Source organism: Anolis carolinensis, chromosome 4, assembly GCF_035594765.1.
Source record: "Anolis carolinensis isolate JA03-04 chromosome 4, rAnoCar3.1.pri, whole genome shotgun sequence".
Taxonomy (NCBI): Eukaryota; Metazoa; Chordata; class Lepidosauria; order Squamata; family Dactyloidae; genus Anolis; species Anolis carolinensis.
Window position 1 is genome coordinate 138,345,898 of NC_085844.1, and position 21,691 is coordinate 138,367,588.

Below are 21,691 nucleotides of genomic sequence, written 5' to 3' on the forward strand. Positions count from 1 at the left end.
CCCTAGGGAGAAAATTAATCCTTCTTGTAGGAGGAAACTAACACAAGAGGGAAAGGTGTTGCATATAGTTTTCTCTGATATATGTCAGTTGACAACCTACAGGAACATTTTACATGGAGAACATGCAATATTATGCATCCTCCCCGCACCCATTCTAACATAGTACAGGCTGAAGTATACATTTTTTTTCCATGTAAAGGAGAATTTGGATGATTGGATCTGAAACAAGTCCTCTCTCGCCAGTACTTTTACCATTGTGCTGCTGCAGGCATTTTCCTCCTAGCTTAGCAATATTGCTAGGCTAATTACTGGAAGTGTACTGCAGTGGACAGAAATGTGCCCTAAGATATGGGATCATGATGAGAGAAAAACTCTAACTCCTCTTCTAATCATGCACCCAGTTTTCATGTGAAAATAGCATTGCTTTAGACATAAGTGGTACAGACACATGAATAAGCAATGTGGCTGTCCCCTGCCAGGTCTAATTTGCCACTGAATTCTTTGTAGCTGTCATGATGTTCATCCACTCACGGAATTATCCAACCTTGTTTTTGCAATCTGCTTTTGAACATTTGTACGAACATTATATCTACTTGCAAGGTCACTGTTAACATCTACAGCCTGGCTCTCGTGTCATAATTTCTGATGCTAAATAGTACAGCAACCACTTAGATTCCAGCCTCAGGATCTATGCTCTGTTACTGCATATCTAAAACCTAGTTTATTTAAAAAACAAACAAACAGGTTTTTGATCAGTTTGAAACAAGTTGCATGCTAATCTAATATTGCACTCTAGGCTTGGAACACCTTTTCACCCAACACTACACAGAGTCCAGTAGTTACTAATAGCAGTTTACTAACAAGGGCTGTACAAAAGGAGAAAAGGGCATTTCCCAAAAAGGAGTGGAAAAAGTGCTATGCAATAACAGTACAGTGTTCCCTCACTTATCACGGGGGTTAGGTTCCAGGACCACCCGCAATAAGTGAAAATCCACGAAGTAGGATTTATTTTACACTATATTTATTTTAATATTTATACATTATTTTAGTAGTTACACACTATTTTAAGTGTGTTGATAAATTGCTTCCTTCTCCCCCCGTTGCTGCCTTGGGCTCCTTTTCTTTCCCTTTGGCTTCTCCTTCCTCCCTTCCTTAGGCTGTAAGTTGTAATTTTTATGTTTTATAATAGTTTATTAGAGTTTATTGAAAAACTGCAAAATAGCGAATCCACGAAAAGTGAACCGCAAAGTAGTGAGGGAGCACTGTAGTCCATATATACAAAAGATCAATAGTCCCTAATAGCAAGCAGGGCCAGTTGAACGTAGAGGCGACTGAAGCCGCCACTTCGAGCGGACGGCGATAGGGGCGCTGTCAAGGCGTTGACACCGCCCCCATAACGCCGCTGGTGCCGCTGCGCTGAGCAATCGAAGCTCTGTGCCAACCTGCACAGCACCATCGCCCAAAATGGGCGATCGGCACCGTGCGCATGAGCGGAAGGGTCTCATCGCCCAAAACGGGCAATGGGACCCTCCGCGCAGTTTTTTTTACTGTCCTGATTTTATTTATTTATTTCCCATACTTGTGTCCTGCCCTTCTCACCCCGAAGGTTGGGGGGGGGGCGCCAAAGTTCTGTTCGCCTACACTTGAAAATTACATTGGACCAGCTCTGATAGCAAGGTACATGAAATCCAGGAAGTCAATAATAATAATAATAATAATAATAATAATAATAATAATAATACTTTATTTATACCCCCCTCCATCTTCCGAAGGACCCGGGTGGCTTACACTGGGACAAGCCCAAAACAGTATTACATCAATAAAAACAGCAACACAATAAAATCACAGTATGATAACACATCTTACAAAAGTTAAAATAGCTTAAAACATAGACAATAATCCCAATCAGTAGTCAAGCACCATAGGACATGGGCCATTTTAAGGGGAAAAGGAAACCTGAAAGTGCATATTCTTCAGTGTCTAGGGATGGGAGTGACTAAAGGTAATAAAGTGCGTGGAATGGCCAAGGCCTAGGTAAAGCGCATGGACAATTAATAATCAGTTACGAGAAGGCACCTGTGAACATCCACGTTTTCAGATTCTTCTGGAAGGAATCCAGGGTGTGAACTAATCTAATCTCTTTTGGGAGGGAATTCCAGAGCCTCAGGGCCACCATCGAGAAGGCCCTCTTTCTCGTCCCCACTAACCATGCTTGAGACAGAGGTGGGATCAAGAGGAGGGCCTCCCCAGCAGATCTTAGAACATTGGCATAAATCCACAAGCATGAAAACAGAAACTTTTCCAAGGCAAAAATTCAGGAACATAGGCAAACGCTAGAGAATTGAATCATGAGCAGGAGAGCTAAAACAAGAACTTGATTATATGGCAATGTTGTCTGCTCTGGAGACACAAGTAAACATCACTTAATTTAAGCTGAGGCCCGACCAAGAAGCCATGAAGTCATGCCTTTGAGACCTGGGTCTCAAAGACTTCTCACAGAGTCTTTCTGAATACCTAATTAATCTATCTTTGACTTCCTCCCTGAGGAGGCCTAATCTGATATCATGGGAAAACTCCCCATCTGCACCTGCAGAAGGCCTCGAAGGCTGATTCCCAAGAGAAGTGGACTTTTCCCCAGTTGCTAAGTAACTGATATTGGAATCCCAAACATCCTGACTCTGCAACTGCCAACAATTCTCTCTGATCTGAGGCCTGCAAATCACCCTTATCACACATAGACTTGTCTGTGGGAAACCCATCACCCCCTCATCTTCCGAGGAATCCCCAGCATCTTGCTGCTGAACCCCAACATCTAATTACAAATATAGAGTTGTAAGTCCCACTTTCTTCCCATTCTTACTTGCTGCAAACACAGAGAAAGCCTTATAGTTTCATTTAAAAGGATAGTTTCTGTGTACTCTGCAGGTCACAACAAACCAATGTGGCTGGGCATAATTCCTTCTTCAACGATTTCTAATAGGGGTAAACGGGAGTACATCATCCCCAAATGATATTAAATCATCTCTTTGGCTATATACCCTCTTACCACTTCATCACATTCATTAAATTTTACTGAGCCACCCACTTAAGAAATGGCAATCTGCTGTGTTCATCACATGACATAGGCTTAAAGTGTAGGGTAGAGGCATCTTTTAAGTGTTCTAAAGGATTAGCTTTTCAGACATTTTCTTAGCTGGTTGGCAAGGGACTTTTTTGTAAATTATCCGCATAGAGATGGGCAAAATGGCCAATTCTGTCATGTGATGAATTCCTCCTGTTCTCCGCTTTGAAATGAAATGGTGACACAATTTGTGGGAGGAGCCAAAATGCCCTTTGGAGAAATGCTCTGCCATTACCTTTTGCTCATCTTTTGCTCAAGAGGGGGACAGAGGGGAGGGGGAGAGAGGGAGGGAGAGGGAGAGAGAGAAAGGAAGAGGATGGCTGGCCTGGCAGCAGAAGGAAGGGGGGCATTGGCTGTATCTCCTGGAGAAAGACATCTCCTCATTTCTTTCCCTTCTCCCTCCTTTCTTTTCTTTTTTTTTGGCTCATTATTTTTTATTTTGTAAAGAAACATAATACATTGAAAGTGGTGGAACAATATATTGATAGGAAAGTGAGGGGGGTGAAAGGGTTCTGAAAATAGGTGAAGAGAGAAAACCGGAGGGGAAAAAAGAGAAAAAAAAGAAAAGAAAAGAAAAAAAAGAAAAAAAGAAAAAAGAAAAAAATGGTTGATCTCGGAGTTTTCTCTTTTGTTGATAACATAATTGTATTTTCCCTTAGTCTCTTTTTGTTTAAACCATTTTATATTGTAGATAAGTCTATTGTGAAGTCCATTCTTCTTTTTATCCCTCCTTTCTTTTCTTCTTCCTCCTTTTGTCCCCTCTTTTTCCTTTTCTTCTCCCCTTTTCCCCTTCCCTCCCTTTTTCCATTGATACCTTTGCTTCTTCCTTCTACCCCTTCTTTCCCTCCCCTATCCCTTCTTTCATCCTTGTATCCAGAGGCGGTCCAACCGCCAGGCAATCTAGGCATTTGCCTGTGACGCCATCGTCCCGGGGGTGCCATCGAGGCCCCCGGGAGGGTGGCACCACCCCCCGCCTCCTTCACCTTTGGCTTCCCTGCCGTGGCCTGGGCCTTCCCGCCATGGCCTGGGCCTTGCTGCTGCAGCCTGGGCCTTGCCGCCATGCGGCCCGCGCAGCCTGGCCACTCCTCGGAGAAGGCAAATGTTACTGGGCACTTTGCTGAAGAGAGAAGTGGGCGCCACTTTTCTCCTCAGCAAAGCGCCCAGGAATGTCTTCCTGGTGAGAAGGCAAACGTTCCTGGGCGTTTTGCTGAGGAGAGAAGTGGGCACGGATTTTCTCCTCAGCAAAGTGCCCAGGAATGTCTTCCTGGTGAGAAGGCAAACGTTCCTGGGCACTTTGCTGAAGAGAGAAGCAGGCATCGCTTTTCTCCTCAGCAAAGTGCCTAGGAACGTCTTCCTTCCCGCCCCGCGTGGTCCCGCCTCCCACCCCACGCAGTCCCGCCTCCCGCCCCGTGTAGCCACACCTCCCGCCCCACATGGCCCTGCCTCCCGGGGGGCGCCAACATTCCGTTTGCCTACTCCAGAAAATTACCTAAGGACAGTTCTGCTTGTATCCCTTCTCCAATCCTTCTCCCTGGCTGGATCCCAATACAGTGTCATTCTAGGCATTCTTTTGTGCTTTCTTTTAAAAATATACACATTGCTTCACTTGAGTCTTTCCATTGTCACTGTATTGCATCTGTGAGTTATGGTTTCTATACAGGGAAAGAGCTGAAGTTTGTAAGGAGCTTCAGGAGCTGAATTCACAACAGGAATGGAGCCAATGTAGATCTAAAGAGGGAAGAAAAGAGGGGGGTCAAACGGAGGCTTCACAGCGGCTGCGGAGGAGTCCCACCTTGCTGAGTGAGTGATGTTGAACATGCCCCCCCCCCCTCCTGGGTCAAATTATTAAAGTGACAAAATTGGTACCACAGCGGAGAGTGCCACAGGTAGCGATCGCCTGAAGTTCGGTTGATCAGCAATGCAAACATTTGCAGGACTGGAAGTGCCCAGCAGCAGATATCAGTGATATTTTTAACAACAATCTTTCCCCTTTTTAAAATTAGTCTATTATAAAGTAACTGCTCATTAAATGTGCACCTCGGTGCGTTATCCTCTATGCCTGCTTCATTGTATCTTCTTTTCCTCCTGAGCCTTTCTCTTCCAGTCTGCATTGGAAGCGGGGAACACTCTCCGATTGGCTGGAGGGTGCTTCAGTCCCGCCTCTCCAAGGGAATCCTCCCCAGCTGGCAATGACATCAAGGCTCCTCCAATAAACGCGGAGCCACCTCCAGTTGAGGCAGACGTGGGAAAAACAAAGGATTTGAATGTATAAAAAGGCATGCTTTGCTTGTAAAAGGGATCTCAGCTTTCTTCTTCTGGTTACCGTGACCTGGTATCCAAATCAACTGACTTGAATGAACTACCTTGGTGGCTTCTTCCTCAACTTGATGAGATTTCTTGATTGGAAAAATTGGGTTTAGCTCAGGCGCTCGAATCCACAGGCGGCCTGTTGCTGGTACTGGCCACCCACTTAATGGGACTCAGTATCTGCATCTCAGGTTTCGCTATCTGTGGCTGTTTTAAATAACTCTATTTCATGAGGACAGAGTTCCTCGGAACAGCTTCCACTAGACTGGAAGTGATTGGGGGGCAGAAGCAGGTTCTTTTCCTAGGCAGACCCCCTCTTTCCCAAGAAGGGCACTCTGGGGAGTACACTGAACTTTAATTAAACTATTGAAAATATTTCAAAGCTTTAGGCCCATCTCTTCCTTCTTCACAGCTACATTAACTGCCAGGAGCTGCAATGGGTGAAAAAGATCTGTTCTGCTGGTGATTCTGGTTCTTATTCATAAGGGTTCTAGTCCTTTCTTAAAATGATTGTCTGACTAACAAACAGGATTACTATTACAACCAAGTTCTGCTACTAGGCATAGCTCTTGGCTATTAATTTAGTTCAGGGAGCCAGGGCAGGTAAGTATATGAATGCATCTACACTGTCCAATTACAACAGTTTGACATCACTTCAACTACCATGGATCGATGCTATGGACTGATGGATTTTAAATATTTGTAATGGTACATAACTTTCCATAACAGCAGATATGGTTTACTGTCAGCAATTATCTTCAGATTTTTTCCCCACAAAGAAAACGGGGGGAGGGACACTGGGCAGGGACAAATCTCAACAGTGTGATGGCAAATCATAGAATCATAGAGTTGGAAGAGACCTCGTGGGCCATCCAGTCCAACTCCCTGCTGAGAAGCAGGAAATCACATTCAAAGCACCCCCCCAACAGATGGTCATCCAGCTTTTGCTGAAAAGCCTCCAAAGAAGGAGCCTCTACCACACTTTGAGGCAGAGAGTTTCAGTGCTGAACAGCTCTCACAGTGAGAAAGTTCTTCCTGATGTTCAGGTGGAATCTCCTTTCCTGTAGTTTGAAGCCATTGTTCCGTGTCCTAGTCTCCAGGGCAGCAGAAAACAAGCTTGCTCCCTCCTCCCTATGACTTCCCCTTACATATTTATACATTGCCATCATGTCTTCTCTCAGCCTTCTCTTCTGTAGGCTAAACATACACAGCTCTTTCAGCCACTCCTTGTAGAGCTTGTTCTCCAGACCCTTGATCATTTTAGTCGCCCTCCTCTGGACACCTTCCAGCTTGTCAATGGAGGACTCCTAAGTAAAATGGATAGACTGAAAAGTGTGTGATGAAGGTAGGAAAAACATCCATTTAATTTCAAAATGGAGTATGCCTAAACTGAATGGTTTCCTACTCTCTCAAACACTTGACATCTTCAGTGGGATGAAGTCTTTAGTAAGGAATGTGTGTGGACAAAGACATGTAGTGGCATCTGACCATGCCACTACATAGCCCTTTGGTCTGATCTAACAGGTGTGTCCTCATGTCTTCCTTTTTTTTTTTTTTTGGTTTGTGGTTGCCGTCATTTCTCTTGAAATCATAGTAGCTTCAGGCAAGGTCACCTTCTGTATTTATATTCCCTTGTTGGGATGGAATTTCAGACTAGATCTGTGGAATACAAGTTTATCACCACACAAGTAAGAGGAGGAAATCCTGAACAACTCATCTACTCTGATTTTCCCAAGGGTGCTTTGAGAATACACATGTCCAACTATACCTATGACAACTAAAGCAGGCAAACTATGTACCAAGTGTCATTATGGAATCACTGCAAAAACACTTTCCTAATCTTCAGCAGGCACACCTGGAAATGTGTCAAAACTGATTGGTTCTAAAGCTATGCAATCAGGATTTGTTTATGCTCTTAAGTAAGATGTTGAGTGACTGATATGATTATAGACCAGAAGCTTGCAAATTCTGTCCTCAAAAAAGAAGGTTGTTCTGCACACTGGTAGCTTACAAATTAACTCATATAGGTTGAACTACAGAATAGAGCTAGCAGGAATAAACAAGGACTGTTGCAAGGGACCTACAAAAGTATATACTGGTAGCTCCTTATAAGAGAGACTACATGGGCCATCCAGTCCAACCCCCTGTGATCCAGGAAAGGCATAAGCAAAGCATCTCCAACAGATTGCCATCCAGCCTCTGTTTAATAGCCTCCAAAGAAGGAGTTTCCACTAAACCAGTGGTTCTCAATCTGTGGGTCCCCAGATATTTTGGCCTTCAACTCCGAGAAATCCTAACAACTGGTAAACTGCTGGAATTTCTGGAAGTTGTAGGCCAAAACACCTGGGGACCCACAAGTTGAGAACCACAGCACTATACTCTGAGGCAGTCAGTCTCCCTGCTGAACAGCTCTTACAGTCAGAAAGTTCTTCCTAATGTTCAGGCGGAATCTCTTTTCAGTAATTTGAACCCATTGCTAGTCTCTAGGGCAACAGAAAATAAGCCTGTTCCCTTTTCCTTATGACATCCTTTCAAACAGTTAAACATGGCCATCATGGGTTGCTGTGAGTTTTCTGGGCTGTATGGCCATGTTTTGGAAGCATTCTCTCCTGATGTTTCACCCACATCTATGGTAGGCATCCTCAGACGTGTGAGGTCATCATGTCTCCTCTCAACCTTCTCTTCTGCAGGCTAAACATGCCCTGCTGTTTAAGACATTCCTCACAGGATATTTACACATTTATTTTCATGTGCTCTTGCTACTTTTACTAATTTTGCCCCGTCTGATTTTGTTCCTTCTGGCTGTTTCTACTTTTAGTTGAAATTGAAATTATATGTTTACAAGTGCAGGAAATCAGTCTTCAGTTGCAAAGGACTGTAAAAAAGCATATATGGGCAGCTTCTGGCTCACATGATGTGACCATTGGTCACTCTCTGTGGGGGTCTTGGAGCCTCAGGATACCCCAACCTCTTTTCCCTACCACCCAACTGATCATCCATCAGCTGGGAGGCATGAATTGACAGTTGTTTTCCTGTTGAATCACTAGGAGAGAAACAAAATGAAAGATGGTCAGAGGTCAATTTTTTGTTGTTATTTTCATTTAAAATGCTGAGGTGAGGGAATCCTTGCTTCCTCCTAGCCACCTGAAACTTCCAGCATTCATTCCTAAACTCAGACTAAATCTGATGTGTGTTTTTGTTTATTCGTTCAGTTGTTTCCGACTCTTTGTGACCTCATGGACCAGCCCACCATTGCAACCCACAGCTCTTTCAAAGTCAAGCCAGTCACTTCAAAGATACCATCCATCCATCTTGCCCTTGGTCAGCCCTTCTTCCTTTTTCCTTCCCCTTTCCCCAGCATCATTCTCTTCTCCAAGCTCTCCGGTCTTCTCATTATGTGGCCAAAGTATTTCATCTTTGCCTGTAATATCCTTCCTTCCAGTGAGCAGTCGGGCATTATTTCCTGGCGTATGGACTGGTTGGATCTCCTTGCGGTCCAAGGCACTCTCAAAATTTTCCTCCAACATCACAGCTCAAAAACATCTATCTTCCTTTGCTCAACCTTCGTTATGGTCCAGCTCTCACATCCATAGGTTACTACTGGTAATACCACTGCTACAACTATGCGGATTTTCATTGCCAGTGTGATGTCTCTACTCTTAAATATTTAAATGTGTATGTATATGTATGCATATCATATGTACATGCATGTGATTTAAATGTACCACCCGGTATTGTGCGCCACACTACATATCTATATATATAAAAATGTAATGTTCATTTTACTATGGAGTAAACTACACAACCACTGAACCCAATCACACCAAATTTGGCCACAAAAGACATAGTCATCCAAAATATGTCTTTCAATCAAAAAACCCTAGAAAAATAGTCCAAATTACAGAGGATGAGGAAGAGCTTTTCTCCCCTTAACTGCGAGTTAGAAAGGTAGGCTCTGCTGCCTTTACCCCCCATCCTACCCCGCTGCCTTTAGGCCCCGCCCCCTTTGTGTCCTAGCAACTCCCTCAGCCAAGATCAATGATGGGCAACCTTTTACGCTTGGTGTGTCAAAATTCAACAAGAAACCTAGCATGACTTGGGTGGTGTGTCACTTCGAGAAAAAAACCATAATTTTGCAATATGTATAGTTTAAATAACAAAAATATATAATTGTAATATATAACTGTATTCAATAAATCAAAAACTATTTACTACCATTATTTCCATGTACAACAATCTATGGTACCTTTTGCAGTTTCCATGCTGATTTCTCTCTATTCTAGTTTCAATGTAGTGAATAATGTAATAATAATATAATAGTAATAATATGATAATATACTACAATAGTATATATGTGTGTGTGTGTGTGTGCGTGCGTGCGCATAATTCCCATAGAGTAAACAACAAAACCACTGGGCCAAATCACACCAAATTTGGCCACAAAAGACATAGTCATCCAATCAATCTGCATGCAGCAGCGTGTCAGCAAAAATGGCTAGGCGTGTCAGTGCTGACACGTGTGTCATAGGTTGGCCATCACTGGCCAAGATGGTGCCCAGGGCACAGGCAGTTAAGCCTCTTCCACACAGCCTATAAAATACAGATTATCTGATTTGAACTTAATTATATGGCAGTGTAGACTCAAGGCCCTTCCACACAGCTATATTACCCAGAATGCCAAGGCAGGATAATCCATAGTATCTGCTTTGAACTGGATTATCTAGAGTTCACACTGCCATATAATCCAGTTCAGTGTGGATTTTATACAGCTGTGTAGAAGGAGCCTCATATAATCCAGTTCTAAGCAGATACAGTAGAGTCTCACTTATCCAACGTTCTGGATTATCCAACACATTTTTGTAGTCAATGTTTTCAATATAACGTGATATTTTGGTGCTAATTTTGTAAATACAGTAATTACAACATAACATTACTGTGTATTGAACTACTTTTTCTGTCAAATTTGTTGGATAACATGATGTTTTGGTCCTTAATTTGTAAAATCATAACCTATTTTGATGTTTAATAGGCTTTTTCTTAATCTCTCCTTATTATCCAACATATTCGCTTATCCAACATTCTGCCGGCCAGTTTATGTTGGATAAGTGAGACTCTACTGTAATATAAGATTATAAATATACAGTAGAGTCTCACTTATCCAAGCCTTGCTTATCCAAGTTTCTGGATTATGCAAGCCATTTTTGTGGTCAATGTTTTCAATATATTGTGATATTTTGGTGCTAAATTCGTAAATACAGTAATTAAAACATAACATTACCGTGGATTGAACTGCTTTTTCTGTCAAATTTGTTGTAAAACATGATGTTTTGGTGCTTAATTTGTAAAATCATAACCTAATTTGATGTTTAATAGGCTTTTCCTTAATCCCTTCCTATTATCCAAGATATTTGCTTATCCAAGTTTCTGCTGACCCGTTTAGCTTGGATAAGTGAGACTCTACTGTAATATGTAATAATTACTGTGGTATAATAATGCAGAACAATATAATCTCTAAAACCAGGACAGTAAATGAAGTGCAACACTCTAAAAGCAGGGAAATTGGGAATTCCAGAAAGGAAACAATCAGGGCCAGCTAACATTTCCCAACAAAGGATTTCCCCAGGCAGGAAGCAGACAGGCTTTGAAGCTGCAAGTCTATTAAATGATAATCAAGGTGCCTAATTCCAAAATTCATACCTGCCACACTGAAACTATAAATTGCTATTCAAACTGGCCAACCAAGGATTCCGCAAGGAAGAAAGCAGCCAGGCTTGCAAGCAGCAAGGCTATTCAGTGCAATTCGACCAGACTAACCTTGGTAGAAGGTGGCCAGGCTTTGAAGCAGTGATACTACTCTTTACTATTGAAGCTGATCAACCAAAGATTCCCCTAGGTAGCAAGCAGACAGGATTTGAAGCAGTTTTAATTCGTTTTAATTCGTTTTAATTCTAGCAGCCCAAAAAACCATTCCCCTAGAACATAAAGTACCCAGGTTTCCTAGCAGTAACCCTACTCCATTGCATTCCAGCATTTGGTGAAACAAGGATTCCCATAGGAAGAAAACAGCCAGGCTTTGAGACTGCAAGGCTATTCACTGCTATTCCACCTGGCCAACAAATAATTCCCATAAGCCACAGCAACATGTGGCTGGGCACAGCTAGTACTATATGAGTGAACACTAGATAGGGAACACAATTTCCAGTGAGCTACCTGATATTTAGATCATGGATGTAAACCCATTAAGTGTTTTTAGGACAGCACATAAAAGTCATCAATATGGGCATTGATATGGCAAGACTTCTGGCTCAAATGAAAGAGAGTTTGTGTGAGGCAGACATGTCATAAAATGTTATCCTTTCCTCTGAATTTCCATGTGACTTCATTCAACAGTATAAAGATGCTTAAATGTGACCACACAAAGTAAGAGGGAAATTTTTGGGATTCTTGCTGGAAGTGCTATAGGGCTGAACAACAGTTCTGGAATCAGCCCTCCAAGGAATGATAGAAGTGCAAATGTTTCATGCCCTAATTCCTAGACCAGATAACCACCCATAAGAAGACAGATATAATATGATAAGAATTGTTGGACTTCTTCAAGGTAGACAGGATAATCTCTCTCTCTCTCTCTCTCTCTCTCTCTCTCTTTTACAAAAAGGGGATGTTTATTCAGCTTTATTTCACTGTCTCACTATTTCTGTGAGGTGGGACAATGGGTTAAACCCTTGTGCTGGCAGGACTGCTGACCAAAAGGTCATTGGTTCAAATCCGGGGAACGGGTTGAGCTCCCGTCTGTTAGCTCCAGCTTCCCATGCAGGGACATGAGAGAAGCCTCCCACAGCATGGGAAAACATCTGGGTGTTCTCTGGGCAACATCCTTGCAGACAGCCAATTCTCTCACACCAAAAGCGACTTGCAGTTTCTCAAGTCGCTCCTGACATTCTTTTTAAAAGATAGTCTAGGAAGTGTTTTTGAAAAATAAAAATGTACTGCCCAGAATAAACAATGAAACCGGAAGAACAGAAAAGTTAGGAGAGAAAAAATAGGACAATCCCATTTAGTTTGACTGAAAAGTTAAGTTTTTTTCCATTGACGTTTCTGTCCATGAACTGTGACTGTAGCATTGCATCCTATTTTAAAAGCAAGTGGATGAATAATGGTAGATTGTCAGCATGGGTGTGATAACTGATGCCAAAATAAAGAGGGCTTTACGGATAAAGATAAAGAGCAAAGGATCTAAAATAGAACCCTGGTAAACCTTGACAGACTAAGCAAAGAAAGAAGGGAAAGAGACATTAACAGAAACATGATAAGTATGTTAGAAAGATAAGAGGAAAACAGTCCGACAGTATCAAGATCACCAAAGGGATTTAGGAGAATGAGCAGAATTGCGTTCCCATTGTCTGTCTTCTAGCATGGGCCATGAACAAGGTGACCAAGGCTGTTTGAGGACAAGCCTGGAATCAGATAGAAAGGGCCCCAGCTAATCTGTCTCATCCAAAAGCATTTCAACTGCGTGACAACTTTGTTCCATGTTTATTTATTTCAGAGAGCCAATGTTGTGTAGCACAGTAAATCTTGGGACTAGAACTCTGGGAGACTATGGTTTAAATCCCCTTTACACTGTCAAAACCCACTGGGTGATGTTGGACAAGTTACAGTATCTCAGCTTTAGAGCAAGGCAGTATAAATCCTCTGAATTAATCTTGCCAAGAAAACCCTATGGTGGGGCCACCATAATGCAGAGAGTTGATTTAACATGAAAACAAGCTTTCAAGGAAGGTATAGTGTTTTCAACATGGAATGGGAGCCTCCGGTGGCCTAGGGGATAAAAGCCTTGTGACTTGAAGGTTGGGTTGCTGACCTGAAGGCAGCCAGGTTCGAATCCCACCCGGGGAGAGCGCGGATGAGCTCCCTCTATCAGCTCCAGCTCCATGCGGGGACATGAGAGAAGCCTCCCACAACGATGGTAAAAACATCAAAACATCCGGGCGTCCCCTGGGCAACGTCCTTGCAGACGGCCAATTCTCTCACTTCAGAAGCAACTCCGGTTGCTCCTGACACGGAAAAAACAAAACAAAACATGGAATGAGGATTTCAGTAGACCAGGGATCAAATTCCTATTCAGCCATGGAGATCCATTGGTGATAATGGGCAAGTCACCTTTTCTCAGCCAAGAGGAAGGTAATGGCAACCCTTTGTGGAAAATATTTGCCAAGATTGTTAGGTAATCTGTAATTTGGAATCAGCTTGGGGGTGCATAACAATGAATGATCCCTAATTCTGTTTCATGAGCTCAAAGTGACTTGCAGTAATGTTTCTAAATATTTATGGTTCTATTTGCGAATGGTTCACAATCAAAGATCAAATGTTTTGATGTTTTTTGGCTATCTGGCCCAAGAGATCAACAGGACATGTGTGGCAAACCAATTACAGTTGCAATCCTTGGATCTCAGAGAAAATTATTTTCTGAGTATTTATTTATTTATCTATCTATCGTGTCTGAAGCAAATTGAGAATACAGTTAAAACCAAAAAAGGAAGGTTTATATATCTGTGGAAGTTCCAGGGTGGGAGAAGAACTCTTCGTCAGTTGGAGGCCAGTGTGAATGTTGTAATTAACCACCTTAATTAGCATTGAATAGCTTCATCTCCTGACTTCTTCCTGCCTGGGGGAATCCTTTGTTCAGAGTTGTTAGCTGCCCCTGACTGATTCTTGTCTGGGATTCGTCTGTTTTTAGAGTGTTGTTCCTTATTTACTCTTCTGATGTTAGAGTTTTTTTTAATACTGTTAGCCAGATTTTGTTCATTTTAATGGTTTCTTCCTTTCAATTGAAATTGTCCACATTCTTGTGGATTTCAATGGCTTCTCTGTGTAGTCTGACATGGTAGTTGTTAGAGTGGTCCAGCATTTGTGTTCTCAAACAATATAGTGTCCAGGTTAGTTTATCAAGTGCTCTCTATGGCTGACTTGAGTTAGTCTGCAGTGCCTTTAATGTTCCTTGATTTGTGTTAGAGCACTGCGTTTGGTGGTCCCTATGTAGACTTCTCCACAGCTGCATGGTATACGATATATAGTTCAGATATGTTGATGACACCTTCACCATTTGGAGCCATGGAGGAGAAGAACTCAGCAAGTTCCTAGACCACCTCAACAGCATCCACCAAAACATCCAATTCACCATGGAAAAAGAAAAGGAACATTTCTAGATGTTCTAGTCATCCGCAAACCCAATCGACAATTGGGCCACACAATTTACAGAAAACCTACACACACAGATAGATACGTTCATAAAAACTCCAACCATCGCCCAAGTCAAAAAAGGAGCACACCCTGGCTGGAAGGAGGAGGCAGGGGTTCGCACGTGCGCATGCACACGCACAGGCGCCTCTGGCGCCCCTGGGACAACAGCGCCACCTGCAGCTGCGTAGTTGCGTATAGCCGTGAACTGGCCCTGATCAAAACCCTGACAGACCGTGCACAAAGAATCTGCGAACCTCACCTCCTCCGAGGTGAACAAAACCACCTAAACTGGGTTCTACAGGCCAACGGATACTCCACCATGGACATCAGAAGAGCTGTGAGGCCAAAAACAAACTATGAGAGTAAAGACAAAGATCCTCCCAGAGGAAAAGTGTTCTTACCATACACCAAGGGAACCACTGACCGCATATGCAAGCTGATGAAGAAACACAACCTACAAACTATCTACAGACCCACTAAGAAAATCCAACAAATGGTACATTCAGCAAAGGACAAGAGGGATCCTCTCACCGCTGCAGGAGTCCACCGTATACCATGCAGCTGTGGACAAGTCTACATAAGGACCACCAAACACAGCATTGCTCAGACACAAATCAAGAAACATGAAAGGCACTGAAGACTAACCACACCAGAGAAGTCAGCCATAGCTGAGCACTTGATGAACCAACCTGGACACAGTAATAATAATAATAATAATAATAATAATAATAATAATAATAATACTTTATTTATACCCCGCCACCATCTCCCCAACGGGGACTCGGGGCGGCTTACATGGGGCCATGCCCAAAACAATACAAAATAAACAGCATATAAAAAAACAACATTTCAGAACACAATGAACAGTACAATAAATAAAATATCCATTACAATACAAATCAAGAGAACAATAAAAACAAGGGCGGTCCACATGAACATTAAATTAAAACTCGGGGTGAGAGAAACATAAAATAAAACCATAACAATCAGGGTCAAGGAAGTGGTGTAGTCTAGAGGATAGAAATTAGAGGGAGCAACAGAAAAGGAATGTAAAATAGTTACTCTCCAAAGGCACCACGGAAAAGCCATGTTTTCAAATCTTTCTTGAAGGCTACTAATGTGGGGGCTTGCCTAATCTCAGTGGGCAGTAAATTCCATAATCGGGGGGCCACAGCAGAAAAGGCCTCTCCCTTGTTCCCACAAGGCGGGTCTGGGTTATTGGCAGTGGCGCCAGGAGAGCTTCCCCTGATGAACGAAGGGATCGGGTAGGCTGATAATAGGAGATACGGTCACGAAGGTAGGTGGGTCCCAAACCGTTTAGGGCTTTATATGTGATGGTATACACCTTGAATTGGGCCCGGAAAATAAACGGCAGCCAGTGGAGCTCCTTAAACAAGGGAGTAGATCTCTCCCTGTAACTCGCTCCCGTTATTAATCTGGCAGCCGAACGCTGAACCAATTGTAGTTTCCGGGCCGTCTTCAGGGGAAGCCCCACGTAGAGCGCATTACAGTAGTCCAGTCTAGAGGTAACTAAGGCATGCATCACCGTGGTCAAGTCAGACTTCACGAGGTATGGTCGCAGTTGGCGTACAAGTTTGAGTTGTGCGAAAGCCCTCCCGGCCACCGCCGACACCTGAGCCTCAAGCGTCAACGCTGAGTCCAGGAGGACCCCCAAACTGCGGACCTGTGATTTCAGGGGGAGTGCAACCCCGTCCAGTACAGGTTGCCACCCAATACCCCGATCCGACGAACGACTGACCAGGAGGGCCTCTGTCTTGTCAGGATTGATCCTCAGCTTGTTCCTCCTCATCCAGTCCTCCACAGTGGCCAGACACTGGTTCAGAATCCGAGGGGCTTCCTTGGAATTAGGTGGAAACGAGTAGTGGATTTGCGTGTCATCTGCGTAGAGATGGCAACACCCTCCAAAACTCCGGATGACTTCTCCCAACGGTTTCATGTAGATGTTGAATAGCATGGGGGATAAGATAGACCCTTGCGGGACCCCACAGGTCAATGGCCAGGAGTCCGAGCAGGTATCCCCCAGCTTCACCATCTGGGAACGGCCCTCCAGGAAGGACCGGAGCCACTGCAGAACCGTGCCACCGAGCCCCATCCCGGAGAGCCTCCCCAGAAGGATACCATGATCGATGGTATCGAAAGCTGCTGAGATGTCCAAGAGAACTAGCAGGGTCACACTCCCCCTGTCCAGCTCCCTGCGGAGGTCATCCACCAAGGCGACCAAAGCCGTCTCGGTACTGTGCCCAGGCCTGAAACCAGATTGCGAGTGGTCCAGAAAATCAGTGTCATCGAGGAACTCCTGGAGCTGCGTGGCAACCACCCGCTCCAAAACCTTGCCCAGGAACGGGAGGTTGGAAATAGGTCTGTAGTTGTTACATACAGATGGGTCTAATGAGGTCTTCTTCAATAGCGGTTTTACTACCGCCTGCTTAAAGCAGGATGGAACTGACCCCTGACCCAGAGAGGCATTTATTATAGCCACAAACCACTCCAACGACCCATCTTTGGCCAGCTTAACCAGCCAAGAAGGATCCAGAGCGCAAGTGGTCGCCTTCACAGACCCAAGAATCCCCTCCACGTCATCAGGGAGAACAAGCTGGAAAGAATCCCACAAAATCGGACAGACAGGTACCTCGGTTACCTCCACTGGAACCACAATTAAGCTGGAGTCCAACTCACGACGTATCTGAACAACTTTGCCTGCAAAGTATATTACTTGAGAACATAGAAATGCTGGACCACTCTAATAACTATCATATCAGACTACATAGAGAAGTCATTGAAATCCACAAGCATGTGGACAATTTCAATTGAAAGGAGGATACCATGAAAATGAACAAAATCTGACTATCAGTATTTAAAAAACTCTAAAATCAGAACAATAAATAAGGAACAGCACTCTAAAAACAGAGGAATTCTAGACAGAATCAATCAGGGGCAGCTAACGACTCTGAACAAAGGATTCCCCAGGCAGGAAGAAGTCAGGAGATGAAGCAATTCAATGCTAATTAAGGTGATTAATTACAACATTCACACTGGCCTCCAACTGACGAGAGTTCTTCTCCTACCCTGGACCTTTCACAGATACATAAACCTTCCTTTCTTAGTTTTCCCATATACCTCACCTCTGAGGATGCCTGCCATATATGTAGGCGAAATGTCAGGAGAGAATACTTCTGGAACATGGCCATACAGCCCGGAAAACACACAACAACCCTGCGATTTCGGCCTTCGACAACCCAGTAAAACTACTTCCCCTTGTTTTCCTGTTTTTCCTCCCCTCATGTTGCCATTGTGGAAGCAACCCTTGTTTATGACATGGGAAGATTGAAGAGGAAATAACCAACAAAAATGAAGAAAATGGTTTTCCTCCTTCAATTCCCCCCCCCCCCCCCTTGTAAAATGTACTATCTTTCTCTGTCTAGTGCCCCTGTTTGGCCTCCACTCAGATAATGAAACAGTACCCAAAGAACTTATGGAAGAGCAGAACTGCAGATGGTCAAGGTTACCTTCCTAGGAAGAAGTACAGCAGTGGAACCAGATAGCAGTAAAATGACTACAAGAACATGCAATACTAAAGACTGATCATCCTGATATGTTGCTGATATCTCTTATAATGTGAATGCTACTGAATGGCAACTTTGTGGGATAGAGTCCTAGGTCTGCCAGTTAGTTTGTCTTCATCTATTACAGTGGTTCTCAACATGTGGGTGTCCAGGTGTTTTGGCCTACAACTCCCAGAAATCCCAGCCAGTTTACCAGCTGTTAGGATTTCTGGGAGTTGAAAGCCAAAACATATGGGGACCCACAGGCTGAGAACCACTGGTCTATTAGAAGATGCTCTAAGCTTGGAAGGATGTTCTTGTCCATTTCTTCAAGATGCAATACTTGAAATATCCCCTACCCAGATTCTAAACTGGACAAATAGTATGACTGAGCTGCAAAGCTAATTATGTTAAAAGCAAAGCGAGTCATTTATCTTCAAAATACTGAGCAAACATATCATGATGTGCTTCAGAGAGTTCTTTCTCATCTCTCTAAGGGTCAAGTTGGAGAATGCAGAAAATTTCCTGGGGAATAAATGCTGCGAGATGGCACTCTACAAATATGCAGTGGTGGATATGAAAAGGACCAGCTTACTGGCAGTACTGTTGCCATGGTTTCTATGAAAGCAACAGATGACCCAAATGCCATGATCAAGGAATCCCAGGCAAAGTAGAACTTGATAAATAGGCTGTTTGAGAAAATGTTTGAGTCAGATTCCTTTTTAAAAGGTTTTCAGAAACTTTTTAATTGTCTCTTGGCTGGATATTAATTCTCTTGTTTATTCTCTCTGAGCTCATTATACAGCTCAGAATTTAATATATTTTGAAAACAAAATAACAGTAGTTACAGATGGTATCTAAAACAATCAGTATTAGCTATATTTTGTTTTCCTAATATTATGGTGTAAACTGGCATGATAACAATTTGATCACAGAGCTAGGATATACATTTTCAAAAGGAAAGCATCATCACTGCCACTCCCATCATAACTGGATATCACACAAAACATATAGAAGAAGCAGTCAGTAGAGTCTAAAGACTATATTACACAAGGGAGGCAAACTGGCTTTGAAGCTGGACATTCAGTTTTGGTGATGATCCCTATTGTATAACACCATGCATACAATAGTCAGTCTGCCTCCTCCTTGTAATTAATCTGTGATTAATCTATCTCTTAGTGTTGTCAGACAAAACCCATCAATATCTCATAATCCCATAACATTCCCATCACCTTCCCCGTCTGATGAACCAATTTTTTTGCTTCTGTTTCTGAGCTGTATTCTTTATCTTTATTTCACATTTAATGGATATATTTCCAGTTTTTTGTTGTTCATTGCTGAAATGGTGGAATTGCCCTCAAATTAAATTAATTAAGAAGCAGTGAAAGTGCAGGGATTACAAGGCTACAAGGGCATATGGAAGTACAATTATGGGACTCAGATTGGTGAATTGGGACAGTTCTGCTAATAAAGTAGGAAATTCAAGGTACTTGTCCTGGTATGTAACTTCTACCTATGATTGTGTGATTGCCTTGGAATGCTGACTTCTTGCGGCAAAGTCCTAAGTAATAACCTATAAAGCCTTATATGCTTCCGGTCCAACCTATCTTCAAGACCACATCTCCCTCTATGAACCGGCACAGGCACTAAGATCTATCGGGGAGGCCTTCCTCTCGGTCCCACCTCCATCTCAAGTGCGGTTAGTGGGGACAAGAGAGAGAGCCTTCTCAGTGGTGCCCCCCAACTATGGAATTCCCTCCCAAGGGAGATTAGGCTAGCCCCCACTTTCCAAGCCTTCCATATACAATTGAAGACATGGCTATTTCGACAAGGCTCTGACAATGTTTAGAATCCCTTAATGAACATATTTGAGGACCTAGAGACTATTTCATAGTGCACTTTATGAGATGGATACCTTCAGCTATTGTTGCATTTTACTGATCTTAACTGGGGGGGGGGGGGGTGTTGTGATGTTTATGTTGGTTGTTACTGCTTTTGTTTTATTGTCTTTGCACTTTTTGTATTTTGCATGTTTGCACCTTTGAGTGCTTTGTAAGCTGCCCCATCCTTTTGGGAGATGGTGGTGGAGTATAAATAAATTATTACTATTATTATTATTATTATTATTATTATTATTATTATTATTAAGTTCTATTCAAACTCTTTCTGTCCATTTTTCTCTGTCTTTCTCTTACACATTTTCTTCTTCTGACATCCAATTATCTTTTTGTTTGTTTCTGCATTCTGGCGCAGCAGGTTAAGCCACTGAGTTGCTGAACTTGCTGACTAAAAGGTTGGTGGTTCGAATCCAGGGAACGGAGTGAGCTCCCGCTGTTAGCCCCAGCTTCTGCCAACCTAGCAGTTTGAAAACATTCAAGTGTGAGTAGATCAATAGGTACTGCTCCGGTGAGAAGTAATGACATTCCATGCAGTCATGCTGGCCACATGACCTTGGAGATATCTATGGACAATGCCGGCTCTTTGGCTTAGAAATGGAGATGAGCACCAACCCCAGAGTCGGACATGACTAGACTTAATGTCAGGGGAAAACCTTCCCCTTCCCCTTAGATGCAGCCCATGTGAACAAAATCCTCCTGACTTTAGTTGAGGCAGGCTCCAGATTGCTTTATGCACCAAAGACCCTCGCTTCTATGCTCATTGCACCAAACAGATGCCTTACTTTTACTGCAACCTAGTCTGCCTGTCAATTTTTCTTGCTGTTAGGAATGCTGCAGGCAAGCCCACTAGGAGACCCTTTCCCAGTAGGAAAGTCCCCAGAGTCTTGTCTCCACCTCCTGGAAGTCAGGAAGGGAAAGGACCAGGTCAAGAGACCCTTCCTTAAATCCTTTCCCTTCATTCAGAGTCCAAAGGCATTGCCCCAACCTAGTGGAACTTGCCTAGCTGTCTAGCCAGCGGTCACCTACCAATAGCCTCTTCCTGTCATGCTGTCCTATCTCTATAATATCTGTTCCTTATCTCTCTAAGGTCAAAATCCTATTGCTGTCAAATCCAAACCTTGTCTGCCTCTCTGGAGACATGCCTCTGTTTTTATTACATTGCTCTTCCTCAACATCCTCTGACTGGTGATCAGTTGCCTTCACCAAGACATGCCCAGCTCTTCACTTCACAAGTAGATAGGAAGTACTTTAAATAAAAAATAAATAAAATGATATCACCCTGAATAAATAATGAACTTTAGGAGAAAAAAATCAGAACAATCTCATTTAAAGTTACTAAAAAATAAGTCTCTGCCATTGGGTACAATGAAGTTTCCATCCATGAATTCTACCTTGCATCCTATTTTAAATTAGGTGACGAGAAATGATAAGTTGCCAGCATGGATGTGATAACTGATGCCAAAATAAAGAAGGCCTTGTGGATAAAGATAAAGAAAGGAGAGCAAAGAATCTAAAATGAAACCCCAGTAAACACTGGCAGACTGAGCAAAGAAAGAAGGAAA

General features: G+C 43.0%; 1 long non-coding RNA gene across 2 annotated transcripts in view; it reads right to left on the minus strand.

The window, feature by feature from the left end:
* Nucleotides 1-4,731: 4,731 nt before the first annotated feature.
* Nucleotides 4,732-21,691, minus strand: part of LOC134298648 (uncharacterized) — a 28,591-nt gene continuing 11,631 nt past the window's right edge. For both annotated transcript variants that reach the window (XR_010005744.1, XR_010005743.1), the window contains exon 2: nucleotides 4,732-4,849. This is a non-coding gene — a long non-coding RNA (uncharacterized LOC134298648). The remainder of the gene's footprint in view (nucleotides 4,850-21,691) is intronic.